The sequence below is a fragment of the Bombina bombina genome, chromosome 8 (genome assembly GCF_027579735.1).
Source record: "Bombina bombina isolate aBomBom1 chromosome 8, aBomBom1.pri, whole genome shotgun sequence".
NCBI lineage: Eukaryota > Metazoa > Chordata > Amphibia > Anura > Bombinatoridae > Bombina > Bombina bombina.
The window spans coordinates 4,559,191-4,574,910 of NC_069506.1; the positions used below are offsets into that span (position 1 = coordinate 4,559,191).

Genomic DNA, 15,720 nt, shown 5'->3' on the forward strand with positions numbered 1-15,720 from the left:
TCTGATTTCTCCTTTTGTGCTGCGACTTTGTTTTGTGGTTTGGTCTTCTCCATTATGGGTGCTTCTTATTATGGAGTTTGGCAGGGACTTCGTCCTTGCTCTCCATGAGAGGGGTTTTTCTGAAAGATGTCATTCCTTTCCACTGCTTGGAGCTGGTCCCTCATTATAATTTTGGGATGGTGGCCTTCCCCCCTCTTTTGGTGGGGTGGTGTTGATTCTCTCTGGTTTAATATCTCTTCTTGAGGTTCTCTCTTGTCCCTTTCCAGGTTGTCCTTGAGAAAGGGTTTTTTAGCCGGTTCTTGGATAGGGCGGCTAGTTCTTATTGCCTGAGGGTTAGCCTGGCCTTCTAACAGACATGCAGTTATGGGTTGTATCATCCGTTGCTTTCTGCCCTCCTAAGCAGATTCTTTATATCTGTTTCTGTTCTGTTCCCGAGGTTCATGAACTTTTGGTGCTTGTTTCCTTTTGCTATGACAGGGACTGCAGTCAGGCAGTTGCGTTCTATTTTTTTGCCTTTTCAGGAACTTAGGTTTTCTTGTTAAGGATTTGCATTGTTTCTTTGTATCAATGCAATGAGATGGTCCTTGATTTTTCTATCCTTAACCTGTTCCGTTTGTGGAGTATTCTCTACATGCCCTAGTCTCTCTTGCAGTCTGGTAATCTGCTCTCCTTATGGAGTTTTTCGTTCCAAGGAGACTTTTCTTTGGGTTCTGCAAGGTGCTTCTCCCTCTGTTTGTTTGTTCCCTTTTTTTCTGGGATCGTGCTTTGAGGTCTTTTCAGACTTTCTTTTGCATAGTCAGTTTGTTTCTGTGTCTTGGATGTCCTCTTTGTCGTGTTCTTGGAGGAGTGTTCTTCGCTTGACCTCGTAGACAGTGGGACTCTTGTTTCCTCAGAGGTTTTTGTGCTCATTTTGAGACCAGTGATTTTTTGTGGTCTCTGGCGTGGGCTCTTATGGTCCTAATTATTGGGCTGTTACTTGGTCCTCCTAATTTATTTATTTTTGGTTCCTTGCTTCTGTTGAAGCAGTTTTCGGAGATTGGGTTTGTTACAGGCTGTGGTGCCCTCAGATTTGGGCTGCCTCTCTTGTTACCCCCCCCGCCCCCCCCCCCCCCCCCCGTTGGCATTCAGTGTCCTCTATAACTTGGGTATTGTTTTCCCAACAGTAATGAATGCAGCTGTGGTCTCTCCCCGTATAAAGAAGAAAAACATAAATTGTGCTTACCAGATAATTTCCTTTTTTCTGTACGGGGAGAGTCCACAGCTCCTGTCCATGTTTTTCCGTTGGGCGGCCCTAAAAAAAAAATTCTTTAGTCTTCTGGCACCTTTTTTCACCCTGATATTTCTTCTACTGTTCCTTGTTCCCTCAGCAGAATGACTGGGGGATGAGGGGAGTGGGGGAGGTATTTAAGCCTTTGGCTGGGGTGTATTTGCCTCCTCCTGGTGGCCAGGTTCTGTATTTCCCAAAAGTAATGAATTCAGCTGTGGACTTTCCCCGTACAGAAGGAAAGGAAATGATCTGGTAAGCATAATTTATGTTTTTCTCTGTTTTTAAAAGACACAAACATTCCAGCTCTAAGTTTTTTTTATTTCATAGAACATCCTTTCAGTTGATTTAGCTTTGAAGGTTGAAGTAGCACTTTATTGGAGAAAATAATTTTTGCTATTTATCTTATTAAAAAAAAAAAAAAGCAACCCCCCCCCCCCAACATTTATTACCAGTCAGAAATTAGCTATCTTTTTTAGCCCATTGGTTTATGTAGTGAATATTGAAAAATAGTTTCACGTATTGTTTTTTTTGTTTTTTTTGTTTTGTTTGTTTTTAGGTTCTGAAAAAAAGCAAAGCAAATGGACTGAACATCCAAGTGGAGGCATTTGATAATAATGGTAAGAAAAAGAAATGATAGAATAATACAAACAATGTATTATATTGTATGTGACACAGACGCAGTATAGTGACATCATCTCATTATCAGTAGTGACAGACGCAGTATAGTGACATCATCTCACTATCAGTAGTGACACAGACACAGTATAGTGACATCATCTCACTATCAGTAGTGACAGAGGCAGTATAGTGACATCTCACTATCAGTAGTGACACAGACACAGTATAGTGACATCATCTCACTATCAGTAGTTACAGAGACGCAGTATAGTGACATCATCTCACTATCAGTAGTGACACAGACACAGTATAGTGACATCATCTCACTATCAGTAGTGACAGAGATGCAGTATAGTGACATCATCTCACTATCAGTACTTACAGAGACGCAGTATAGTGACATCATCTTACTATCAGTAGTGACAGAGATGCAGTATAGTGACATCATCTCAATATCAGTAGTGACAGACGCAGTATAGTGACATCATCTCACTATCAGTAGTGACAGAGGCGCAGTATAGTGACATCATCTCACTATCAGTAGTGACAGAGGCGCAGTATAGTGACATCATCTCACTATCAGTAGTGACAGACGCAGTATAGTGACATCATCTCACTATCAGTAGTGACAGACGCAGTATAGTGACATCATCTCACTATCAGTAGTGACAGAGGCGCAGTATAGTGACATCATCTCACTATCAGTAGTGACAGAGGCGCAGTATAGTAACCTCATCTCACTATCAGTAGTGACAGAGATGCAGTATAGTGACATCATCTCACTATCAGTAGTGACAGACGCAGTATAGTGACATCATCTCACTATCAGTAGTGACAGAGGCGCAGTATAGTGACATCATCTCACTATCAGTAGTGACAGAGATGCAGTATAGTGACATCATCTCACTATCAGTAGTGACAGACGCAGTATAGTGACATCATCTCACTATCAGTAGTGACAGAGGCGCAGTATAGTGACATCATCTCACTATCAGTAGTGACAGACGCAGTATAGTGACATCATCTCACTATCAGTAGTGACAGAGGCGCAGTATAGTGACATCATCTCACTATCAGTAGTGACAGAGACGCAGTATAGTGACATCATCTCACTATCAGTAGTGACACAGATGCAGTATAGTGACATCATCTAACTATCAGTAGTGACAGAGGCGCAGTATAGTGACATCATCTCATTATCAGTAGTGACAGAAATGCAGTATAGTGACATCATCTCACTATCAGTAGTGACACAGACGCAGTATAGTGACATCATCTCACTATCAGTAGTGACACAGACGCAGTATAGTGACATCATCTCACTATCAGTAGTGACACAGACGCAGTATAGTGACATCATCTCACTATCAGTAGTGACAGAGGCGCAGTATAGTGACATCATCTCACTATCAGTAGTGACAGACGCAGTATAGTAACATCATCTCACTATCAGTAGTGACAGAGGCGCAGTATAGTGACATCATCTCACTATCAGTAGTGACAGACGCAGTATAGTGACATCATCTCACTATCAGTAGTGACACAGATGCAGTATAGTGACATCATCTCACTATCAGTAGTGACAGAGGCGCAGTATAGTGACATCATCTCATTATCAGTAGTGACAGAAATGCAGTATAGTGACATCATCTCACTATCAGTAGTGACACAGACACAGTATAGTGACATCATCTCACTATCAGTAGTGACACAGATGCAGTATAGTGACATCATCTCACTATCAGTAGTGACAGAGGCGCAGTATAGTGACATCATCTCACTATCAATAGTGACAGACGCAGTATAGTAACCTCATCTCACTATCAGTAGTGACAGAGATGCAGTATAGTGACATCATCTCACTATCAGTAGTGACAGACGCAGTATAGTGACATCATCTCACTATCAGTAGTGACACAGACGCAGTATAGTGACATCATCTCACTATCAGTGACAGATGCAGTATAGTGACATCATCTCACTATCAGTAGTAACAGAGGCGCAGTATAGTGACATCATCTCACTATCAATAGTGACAGACGCAGTATAGTAACCTCATCTCACTATCAGTAGTGACAGAGATGCAGTATAGTGACATCATCTCACTATCAGTAGTGACACAGACGCAGTATAGTGACATCATCTCACTATCAGTAGTGACAGAGGCGCAGTATAGTGACATCATCTCACTATCAGTAGTGACAGAGGCGCAGTATAGTGACATCATCTCACTATTAGTAGTGACAGAGGCGCAGTATAGTGACATCATCTCACTATCAATAGTGACAGACGCAGTATAGTAACCTCATCTCACTATCAGTATTGACAGAGGCGCAGTATAGTGACATCATCTCACTATCAGTAGTGACACAGACGCAGTATAGTGACATCATCTCACTATCAGTAGTGACAGAGGCGCAGTATAGTGACATCATCTCACTATCAATAGTGACAGACGCAGTATAGTAACCTCATCTCACTATCAGTATTGACAGAGGTGCAGTATAGTGACATCATCTCACTATCAGTAGTGACAGAGGCTCAGTATAGTGACATCATCTCACTATCAGTAGTGACAGACGCAGTATAGTGACATCATCTCACTATCAGTAGTGACAGAGGCGCAGTATAGTGACATCATCTCACTATTAGTAGTGACAGACGCAGTATAGTGACATCATCTCACTATCAGCAGTGACAGAGGCGCAGTATAGTGACATCATCTCACTATTAGCAGTGACAGAGGCGCAGTATATTGACATCATCTCACTATCAGTAGTGACAGTGACGCAGTATAGTGACATCATCTCACTATTAGTAGTGACAGACGCAATATAGTGACATCATCTCACTATTAGTAGTGACAGACGCAGTATAGTGACATCATCTCACTATCAGTTGTGACACAGACGCAGTATAGTGACATCATCTCACTATCAGTAATGACAGAGATGCAGTATAGTGACATCATCTCACTATCAGTAGTGGCAGACGCAGTATAGTGACATCATCTCACTATCAGTAGTGACAGACACAGTATAGTGACATCATCTCACTATCAGTAATGACATACGCAGTATAGTAACATCATCTCACTATCAGTAGTGACAGAGACGCAGTATAGTGACATCATCTCACTATCAGTAGTGACAGAGACGCAGTATAGTGACATCATCTCACTATCAGTAGTGACAGAGACGCAGTATAGTGACATCATCTCACTATCAGTAGTGACAGATGCAGTATAGAGACATCATCTCACTATCAGTAGTAACAGAGACGCAGTATAGTGACATCATCTCACTATCAGTAGTGACAGACGCAGTATAATGACATCATCTCACTATCAGTAGTGACAGAGACGTAGTATAGTGACATCTCACTATCAGTAGTGACAGAGACGCAGTAGTGACAGACGCAGGATATACTCAGGCTTAAGGTGAGAGTGCAATATATACTCAGGCTGGAGGGTGAGTGGAGGATATACTCATGCTGGAGGGTGAGAGTGCAGGATATACTCATGCTGGAGGGTGAGAGTGCAGGATATACTCATGCTGGAGGGTGAGAGTGCAGGATATACTCAGGCTGGAGGGTGAGAGTGCAGGATATACTCAGGCTGGAGGGTGAGAGTGCAGGATATACCCAGGCTTGAGGTGATAGTGCAGGATATACTCAGGCTGGAGGGTGAGAGTGCAGGATATACTCAGGCTGGAGGGTGAGAGTGCAGGATATACTCAGGCTGGAGGGTGAGAGTGCAGGATATACTCAGGCTGGAGGGTGAGAGTGCAGGATATACTCAGGCTGGAGGGTGAGAGTGCAGGATATACTCAGGCTGAAGGGTGAGAGTGCAGGATATACTCAGGCTGAAGGGTGAGACTGCAGGATATAATGAGGGTGAGACTGCAGGATATAATTAGGGTGAGAGTGCAGGATATAATAAGGGTGAGAGTGCAGGATATAAAGAGGGTGAGAGTGCAGGATATAAAGAGGGTGAGAGTGCAGGATATGAGGGTAAGAGTGCAGGATATAATGGGGGTGAGAGTGCAGGATATAATGAGGGTGAGAGTGCAGGATATAATGAGGGTGAGAGTGCAGGATATAATGAGGCTGGGGGTGAGAGTGCAGGATATAATGAGGGTGAGAGTGCAGGATATAATGAGGCTGGGGGTGAGAGTGCAGGATATAATGGGGGTGAGAGTGCAGGATATAATGGGGGTGAGAGTGCAGGATATAATGAGGCTGGGGATGAGAGTGCAGGATATAATGAGGGTGAGAGTGCAGGATATAATGAGGCTGGGGGTGAGAGTGCAGGATATAATGAGGCTGGGGGTGAGAGTGCAGGATATAATGAGGCTGGGGGTGAGAGTGTATTACTGATAGTGCTGCGTAGATGTGAGAGAAGTGACTCACATGATGTAGTCTAGATTCACTAACAGTCTTCCATTCTCATAGATCTGTATGTTATTCCCTGATACACAGAGAGCTGAGGAGTTGTACATAGATCTGTATGCTATTCCCTAATACACAGAGAGATGAGGGAGTTGTACATAGATCTGTATGTTATTCCCTAATACACAGAGAGATGAGGGAGTTGTACATAGATCTGTATGTTATTCCCTGATACACAGAGAGATGAGGGAGTTGTACATAGATCTGTATGTTATTCCCTAATACACAGAGAGATGAGGGAGTTGTACATAGATCTGTATGTTATTCCCTAATACACAGAGAGATGAGGGAGTTGTACATAGATCTGTATGTTATTACCTAATACACAGAGAGATGAGGGAGTTGTACATAGATCTGTATGTTATTCCCTAATACACAGAGAGATGAGGGAGTTGTACATAGATCTGTATGTTATTCCCTAATACACAGAGAGATGAGGGAGTTGTACATATAACTGTATGTTATTCCCTAATACACAGAGAGATGAGGGACTTGTATATAGATCTGTATGTTATTTCCTAATACACAGAGAGATGAGGGAGTTGTAAATAGATCTGTATGTTATTCCCTAATACACAGAGAGATGAGGGAGTTGTACATAGATCTGTATGTTATTCCCTGATACACAGAGAGATGAGGGAGTTGTACATAGATCTGTATGTTATTCCCTAATACACAGAGAGATGAGGGAGTTGTACATAGATCTGTATGTTATTACCTAATACACAGAGAGATGAGGGAGTTGTACATAGATCTGTATGTTATTCCCTAATACACAGAGAGATGAGGGAGTTGTACATAGATCTGTATGTTATTCCCTAATACACAGAGAGATGAGGGAATTGTACATAGATCTGTATTTTATTCCCTAATACACAGAGAGATGAGGGAGTTGTACATAGATCTGTATGTTATTACCTAATACACAGAGAGATGAGGGAGTTGTACATAGATCTGTATGTTATTACCTAATACACAGAGAGCTGAGGGAGTTGTACATAGATCTGTATGTTATTCCCTAATACACAGAGAGATGAGGGAGTTGTACATAGATCTGTATGTTATTCCCTGATACGCAGAGAGATGAGGGAGTTGTACATAGATCTGTATGTTATTCCCTAATACACAGAGATGAAGGAGTTGTACATAGATCTGTATGTTATTCCCTAATACAGAGAGAGATGAGGGAGTTGTACATAGATCTGTATGTTATTACCTAATACACAGAGAGATGAGGGAATTGTACATAGATCTGTATGTTATTCCCTAATACACAGATAGATGAGGGAGTTGTACATAGATCTGTATGTTATTCCCTAATACACAGAGAGCTGAGGGAGTTGTACATAGATCTGTATGTTATTCCCTAATACACAGAGAGATGAGGGAGTTGTACATAGATCTGTATGTTATTCCCTGATACGCAGAGAGATGAGGGAGTTGTACATAGATCTGTATGTTATTCCCTGAGGCTGGGGGTGAGAGTGCAGGATATAATGGGGGTGAGAGTGCAGGATATAATGGGGGTGAGAGTGCAGGATATAATGAGGCTGGGGATGAGAGTGCAGGATATAATGAGGGTGAGAGTGCAGGATATAATGAGGCTGGGGGTGAGAGTGCAGGATATAATGAGGCTGGGGGTGAGAGTGCAGGATATAATGAGGCTGGGGGTGAGAGTGCAGGATATAATGAGGCTGGGGGTGAGAGTGTATTACTGATAGTGCTGCGTAGATGTGAGAGAAGTGACTCACATGATGTAGTCTAGATTCACTAACAGTCTTCCATTCTCATAGATCTGTATGTTATTCCCTGATACACAGAGAGCTGAGGAGTTGTACATAGATCTGTATGCTATTCCCTAATACACAGAGAGATGAGGGAGTTGTACATAGATCTGTATGTTATTACCTAATACACAGAGAGATGAGGGAGTTGTACATAGATCTGTATGTTATTCCCTAATACACAGAGAGATGAGGGAGTTGTACATAGATCTGTATGTTATTCCCTAATACACAGAGAGATGAGGGAGTTGTACATATAACTGTATGTTATTCCCTAATACACAGAGAGATGAGGGACTTGTACATAGATCTGTATGTTATTTCCTAATACACAGAGAGATGAGGGAGTTGTAAATAGATCTGTATGTTATTCCCTAATACACAGAGAGATGAGGGAGTTGTACATAGATCTGTATGTTATTCCCTGATACACAGAGAGATGAGGGAGTTGTACATAGATCTGTATGTTATTCCCTAATACACAGAGATGAAGGAGTTGTACATAGATCTGTATGTTATTCCCTAATACACAGAGAGATGAGGGAGTTGTACATAGATCTGTATGTTATTCCCTAATACACAGAGAGATGAGGGAGTTGTACATAGATCTGTATGTTATTCCCTAATACACAGAGAGATGAGGGAGTTGTACATAGATCTGTATGCTATTCCCTAATACACAGAGAGATGAGGGAGTTGTACATAGATCTGTATGTTATTACCTAATACACAGAGAGATGAGGGAGTTGTACATAGATCTGTATGTTATTCCCTAATACACAGAGAGATGAGGGAGTTGTACATAGATCTGTATGTTATTCCCTAATACACAGAGAGATGAGGGAATTGTACATAGATCTGTATGTTATTACCTAATACACAGAGAGATGAGGGAGTTGTACATAGATCTGTATGTTATTCCCTAATACACAGAGAGATGAGGGAGTTGTACATAGATCTGTATGTTATTCCCTAATACACAGAGAGATGAGGGAATTGTACATAGATCTGTATTTTATTCCCTAATACACAGAGAGATGAGGGAGTTGTACATAGATCTGTATGTTATTACCTAATACACAGAGAGATGAGGGAGTTGTACATAGATCTGTATGTTATTACCTAATACACAGAGAGCTGAGGGAGTTGTACATAGATCTGTATGTTATTTCCTAATACACAGAGAGATGAGGGAGTTGTACATAGATCTGTATGTTATTCCCTGATACGCAGAGAGATGAGGGAGTTGTACATAGATCTGTATGTTATTCCCTGATACACAGAGAGATGAGGGAGTTGTACATAGATCTGTATGTTATTCCCTAATACACAGAGAGAAGAGGGAGTTGTACATAGATCTGTATGTTATTCCCTGATACACAGAGAGATGAGGGAGTTGTACATAGATCTGTATGTTATTACCTAATACACAGAGAGATGAGTTGTACATAGATATGTATGTTGTTCCCTGATACACAGAGAGATGAGGGAGTTGTACATAGATCTGTATGTTATTCCCTAATACACAGAGAGATGAGGGAGTTGTACATAGATCTGTATGTTATTCCCTAATACACAAAGAGATGAGGGAGTTGTACATAGATCTGTATGTTATTCCCTAATACACAGAGAGATGAGGGAGTTGTACATAGATCTGTATGTTATTCCCTAATACACAGAGAGATGAGGGAGTTGTACATAGATCTGTATGTTATTCCCTAATACACAGAGAGATGAGGGAGTTGTACATAGATCTGTATGTTATTACCTAATACACAGAGAGATGAGGGAGTTGTACATAGATCTGTATGTTATTCCCTAATACACAGAGAGATGAGGGAGTTGTACATAGATCTGTATGTTATTCCCTAATACACAGAGAGATGAGGGAGTTGTACATAGATCTGTATGTTATTCCCTAATACACAGAGAGATGAGGGAGTTGTACATAGATCTGTATGTTATTCCCTAATACACAGAGAGATGAGGGAGTTGTACATAGATCTGTATGTTATTCCCTAATACACAGAGAGATGAGGGAGTTGTACATAGATCTGTATGTTATTCCCTAATACACAGAGAGATGAGGGAGTTGTACATAGATCTGTATGTTATTCCCTAATACACAGAGAGATGAGGGAGTTGTACATAGATCTGTATGTTATTCCCTAATACACAGAGAGATGAGGGAGTTGTACATAGATCTGTATGTTATTCCCTAATACACAGAGAGATGAGGGAGTTGTACATAGATCTGTATGTTATTCCCTAATACACAGAGAGATGAGGGAGTTGTACATAGATCTGTATGTTATTCCCTAATACACAGAGAGATGAGGGAGTTGTACATAGATCTGTATGTTATTCCCTGATACACAGAGAGATGAGGGAGTTGTACATAGATCTGTATGTTATTCCCTAATACACAGAGAGATGAGGGAGTTGTACATAGATCTGTATGTTATTCCCTGATACACAGAGAGATGAGGGAGTTGTACATAGATCTGTATGTTATTCCCTAATACACAGAGAGCTGAGGGAGTTGTACATAGATCTGTATGTTATTCCCTAATACACAGAGAGATGAGGGAGTTGTACATAGATCTGTATGTTATTCCCTAATACACAGAGAGATGAGGGAGTTGTACATAGATCTGTATGTTATTCCCTGATACACAGAGAGATGAGGGAGTTGTACATAGATCTGTATGTTATTCCCTAATACACAGAGAGAAGAGGGAGTTGTACATAGATCTGTATGTTATTCCCTGATACACAGAGAGATGAGGGAGTTGTACATAGATCTGTATGTTATTCCCTGATACACAGAGAGATGAGGGAGTTGTACATAGATCTGTATGTTATTCCCTAATACACAGAGAGATGAGGGAGTTGTACATAGATCTGTATGTTATTCCCTAATACACAGAGAGATGAGGGAGTTGTACATAGATCTGTATGTTATTCCCTGATACACAGAGAGATGAGGGAGTTGTACATAGATCTGTATGTTATTCCCTAATACACAGAGAGATGAGGGAGTTGTACATAGATCTGTATGTTATTCCCTGATACACAGAGAGATGAGGGAGTTGTACATAGATCTGTATGTTATTCCCTAATACACAGAGAGATGAGGGAGTTGTACATAGATCTGTATGTTATTCCCTGATACACAGATAGATGAGGGAGTTGTACATAGATCTGTATGTTATTCCCTAATACACAGAGAGATGAGGGAGTTGTACATAGATCTGTATGTTATTCCCTGATACACAGATAGATGAGGGAGTTGTACATAGATCTGTATGTTATTCCCTAATCCCTAATACACAGAGAGATGAGGGAGTTGTACATAGATCTGTATGTTATTCCCTAATACACAGAGAGATGAGGGAGTTGTACATAGATCTGTATGTTATTCCCTAATACACAGATAGATGAGGGAGTTGTACATAGATCTGTATGTTATTCCCTAATACACAGATAGATGAGGGAGTTGTACATAGATCTGTATGTTATTCCCTAATACACAGAGAGATGAGGGAGTTGTACATAGATCTGTATGTTATTCCCTAATACACAGAGAGATGAGGGAGTTGTACATAGATCTGTATGTTATTCCCTAATACACAGAGAGATGAGGGAGTTGTACATAGATCTGTATGTTATTCCCTAATACACAGAGAGATGAGGGAGTTGTACATAGAACTGCTGCTGTGAATCTGCCAGCTGATTCATATGTTTTTCTGTATTCTTTGTCTCAGGACTAACCCCACTGCACTATGCTGTTCGGGCTCATAATGTGACAGTGACGGAGCTGGGTAGGAGAGATCTCTCTTTAGATATGAAGAGGTTAATGGATTTTACGAAGAAGAGACTTCTGGAAGGGATCTGCTGTCTGGTAGACATGGGCGCTGACCCCCTAACAAGGGTACGGGGCTGTTACGGTACCAACAGTGTACCAAGGGTTAATACCAGGGAACAACGTCCTGCATAGGGAATCAGCAATTCACAAACCAGCCAGTTTTCAGGTTTAAACAGAATATATGCTTTATTTGAAGGCAGCACACAGATTTATACACCCTGGCTTCAGGTTACAAAGGGCATTGGTTTAACAGTAAAGCAAACATATGAACAATGCATCAAACAATTGTCTATTCACAGGTAAAACAGATTAACATATTAAGTTAATTAACTAGGGAAGAACGTTTACTCAGACAATCTGATGTTGGGCAGTCTAGTTAACATAATCACACAATGACACAATCAGTTTACCCAGACAGACTCCTGAGACACAATCAGATCTTAAACATACATAGAATACATCTTATTACAGAATATAGGAACAGTTCTTATTAGCTATAAAGTCTTTTATGCCCACTTTGCTTATAGAGTCACAATTGCTCCCACAAGGGGCACTCACACCCTGTACCCATCCTGTATTTATGGATACAGGGTGACATAGACATAAGACAGAGGTATGAAAGTACATGGGGTGTCCAGCATATAAAATTCCATATTTCCATGCAGTCTCTGGGTATCCTTAAGCCCATGTACCTCCAGCCCAAAGAATGTTCCATAACAGGCCCTCCAATGTACAGTGGCGAGATTGGTTTTGTCACATCTCTCCCCTTTTCCAAACAGACTAACAGGGTATCTGACCTCCTGCCGGTCAGTGCCCTGGTTAGTCCAGCAACCCACCCATAAAACACAATTAGTAGTACAGCCCACCCACAATAAATGGTTACTACACCTGAGTACGGGGAAAACTTGTCCATGTCCAGGTGCCTCACCACAGCTGTGTGGGGGACTGGTACGCTGAATTGGTGGGTTGCGAGGTGGGCAGAGACCAGCTGTACTCTGCCCGGGTGCCAGCACTACCATGGAAGTAGCCTGGTGGGAGCCTGGTTGCTGGAGGGGAAGACCGACTGTCTCCCCTTCGGATACATAGCTGTGCTGCTGGAGGGGGAGACCAATCGTCTCCCCTTTGGCTAAACAGCCGTGTTGCTGGGGGACAGGACCATCAAACTCCTCTCCCTCTGGTTTGTCATGCTCGGCTGTCCAGGGTATATACTGTGGCATATACCACCAGAGCGCCTGGTAGGCATGTCAGTTTGCTGGGACAATCCATCTGTATTCCCGTTATGAGAGAGAATTCCTGTCCATACAAACAAGGGTTCAAATTCCTCAGTGCCCAGACCAGGGCCAAACAGTCCTTCAAAATCCCATCAGCTTCTTTACGAGTTTTCTGTACCTGCTCTTTATAGGTATCCACAATCCCTTCATACTGACATAGGGTGCCCTTGAGTTGCTGCACCTCACTATGAGCCAGCGTCAGCTTCTCCTCCAGTGTCACTAAGTTTGTCTTTAATGTTTCATGTTCCACTCTCAAGCTGGTGTTTTCTGCAGTTTGTCGGTGCAGCTTGTCTAGCAGAGATTCCTGTTCTAAACGTGCTTTTTCCTCTGCGCTCCTCTTCTCCTTCATCAGCGCATTGTAACGGGACCTCCACATATCAATAGCGGATAGAGATTTACTGAGCTCAGCGTCCTGGGGCTTAGCAGCAGGTGGGTCAGTCTCTGCTGCACGGATCTGGGCACGGGTAGTCACAGAGTTAACATCAGCGGGACCCATAGGAGCGTAGGCAGAAACAAGGGGGGCCAAGTCATTTCCAAGAAGAACATCAGCAGGTAAGTCCTTCTTGACCCCCACATTCACAGGTCTAGCGCCCACTCCCCAATCCAAATGTACCCTGGCAACAGGTAGGCTGAACACATCGCCCCCTGCTACCCTCACAGCCACAGTGTCTCCAGTGTACTGTTTCTCAGACACCAAGTTCTTTTGAAGCAAGGTCATGGTAGCACCAGTATCCCGTAGACCACTGACCTTCTTCCCATTCACTTTAACCAGTTGCCGGTTATTCCGGTGGGCAGCTTGCACAAGGTCTGCCTCATGTAGGATGCTCCAGCATTCTTGCGCCTCTACGTAGCGGGCCGCAGGCTGAGGATTACTTGGGATTCCGCCGGCGGGTCTTCTCCAGGACTGCGCTTGGTTCGCTGCGTTTAGGGGACACTCTGGTCTTTTGTGCCCTAGTTGCTTACATCTAAAGCACCGAATAGGTTGTGAGTAGCACCGCAGGGCTCTCTGAGGGTAGTTTGTGGCCGGAGGCCGTGTGGTATAGTGGTGCGCCGGGGTTTGGTAACTGGCAGCTGCTGGGGTGACTGGGGGTCTGTACTCCACTCTAGCAGGGGGCTTAGTGGTAGCAGTGTCCAGTTTGCGGGCATCCGTATACTCATCTGCCAAGCGAGCCGCTTCCTGCAGGGTGGAGGGTTTACGGTCCCGAACCCACTCTCGAACTCCTGCGGGTAATTTGTCGAAGCAATGTTCCAACAGGAATAGCTGCAGCACCTCTTCCCCAGATATGGCTTGGCACCCCGCTATCCAGTGAGCTGCTGTGCGGTGCACCTTACATGCCCACTCAAGGTAGGAATCTCCAGCTAATTTAACAGTGTCTCTGAACCGCCTCCTGTATGCCTCCGGTGTAACCGCATACCTGGAGAGCAGAGCCTCTTTTACAGTATTATAATCCCTGACTTCCTCATCTGGAATGGCCCGAAAAGCCTCTCTGGCCCGGCCGGATAATTTTCCAGATAATATCGTGACCCAGTCCTCTGCGGGTACCTTGTGTAGTGCACATTGCCTCTCAAAATCCGCAAGGTACCCATCAATCTCTCCTTCTGTTTCCAGGAAGTTTTTAAAAGCTGCAAAATGTACTTTTCTCTTTTCCATCTTAGTCAGTATTGTAATAATCCCCCTCTTCCTGAGGTTACTGGCTTGTGTAGTTGCTCTTCTGGGCGATAAGGTTCATTCCGTCGCTGCCACCAATGTTACGGTACCAACAGTGTACCAAGGGTTAATACCAGGGAACAACGTCCTGCATAGGGAATCAGCAATTCACAAACCAGCCAGTTTTCAGGTTTAAACAGAATATATGCTTTATTTGAAGGCAGCACACAGATTTATACACCCTGGCTTCAGGTTACAAAGGGCATTGGTTTAACAGTAAAGCAAACATATGAACAATGCATCAAACAATTGTCTATTCACAGGTAAAACAGATTAACATATTAAGTTAATTAACTAGGGAAGAACGTTTACTCAGACAATCTGATGTTGGGCAGTCTAGTTAACATATCACACAAGGACACAATCAGTTTACCCAGACAGACTCCTGAGACACAATCAGATCTTAAACATACATAGAATACATCTTATTACAGAATATAGGAACAGTTCTTATTAGCTATAAAGTCTTTTATGCCCACTTTGCTTATAGAGTCACAATTGCTCCCACAAGGGGCACTCACACCCTGTACCCATCCTGTATTTATGGATACAGGGTGACATAGACATAAGACAGAGGTATGAAAGTACATGGGGTGTCCAGCATATAAAATTCCATATTTCCATGCAGTCTCTGGGTATCCTTAAGCCCATGTACCTCCAGCCCAAAGAATGTTCCATAACAGGCCCTCCAATGTACAGTGGCGAGATTGGTTTTGTCACAGGGGCATCTGTTTGTACATCTGTCATGCGCATGT

General features: G+C 42.7%; 1 long non-coding RNA gene across 1 annotated transcript in view; it reads left to right on the top strand.

Moving 5' to 3' along the window:
* The first annotated feature begins 1,870 nt into the window (after positions 1-1,870).
* Positions 1,871-15,720, top strand: part of LOC128638066 (uncharacterized) — a 23,442-nt gene continuing 9,592 nt past the window's right edge. Inside the window, exons 1-2 of the long non-coding RNA XR_008399038.1 lie at positions 1,871-1,884; positions 11,886-12,052. This is a non-coding gene — a long non-coding RNA (uncharacterized LOC128638066). The remainder of the gene's footprint in view (positions 1,885-11,885; positions 12,053-15,720) is intronic.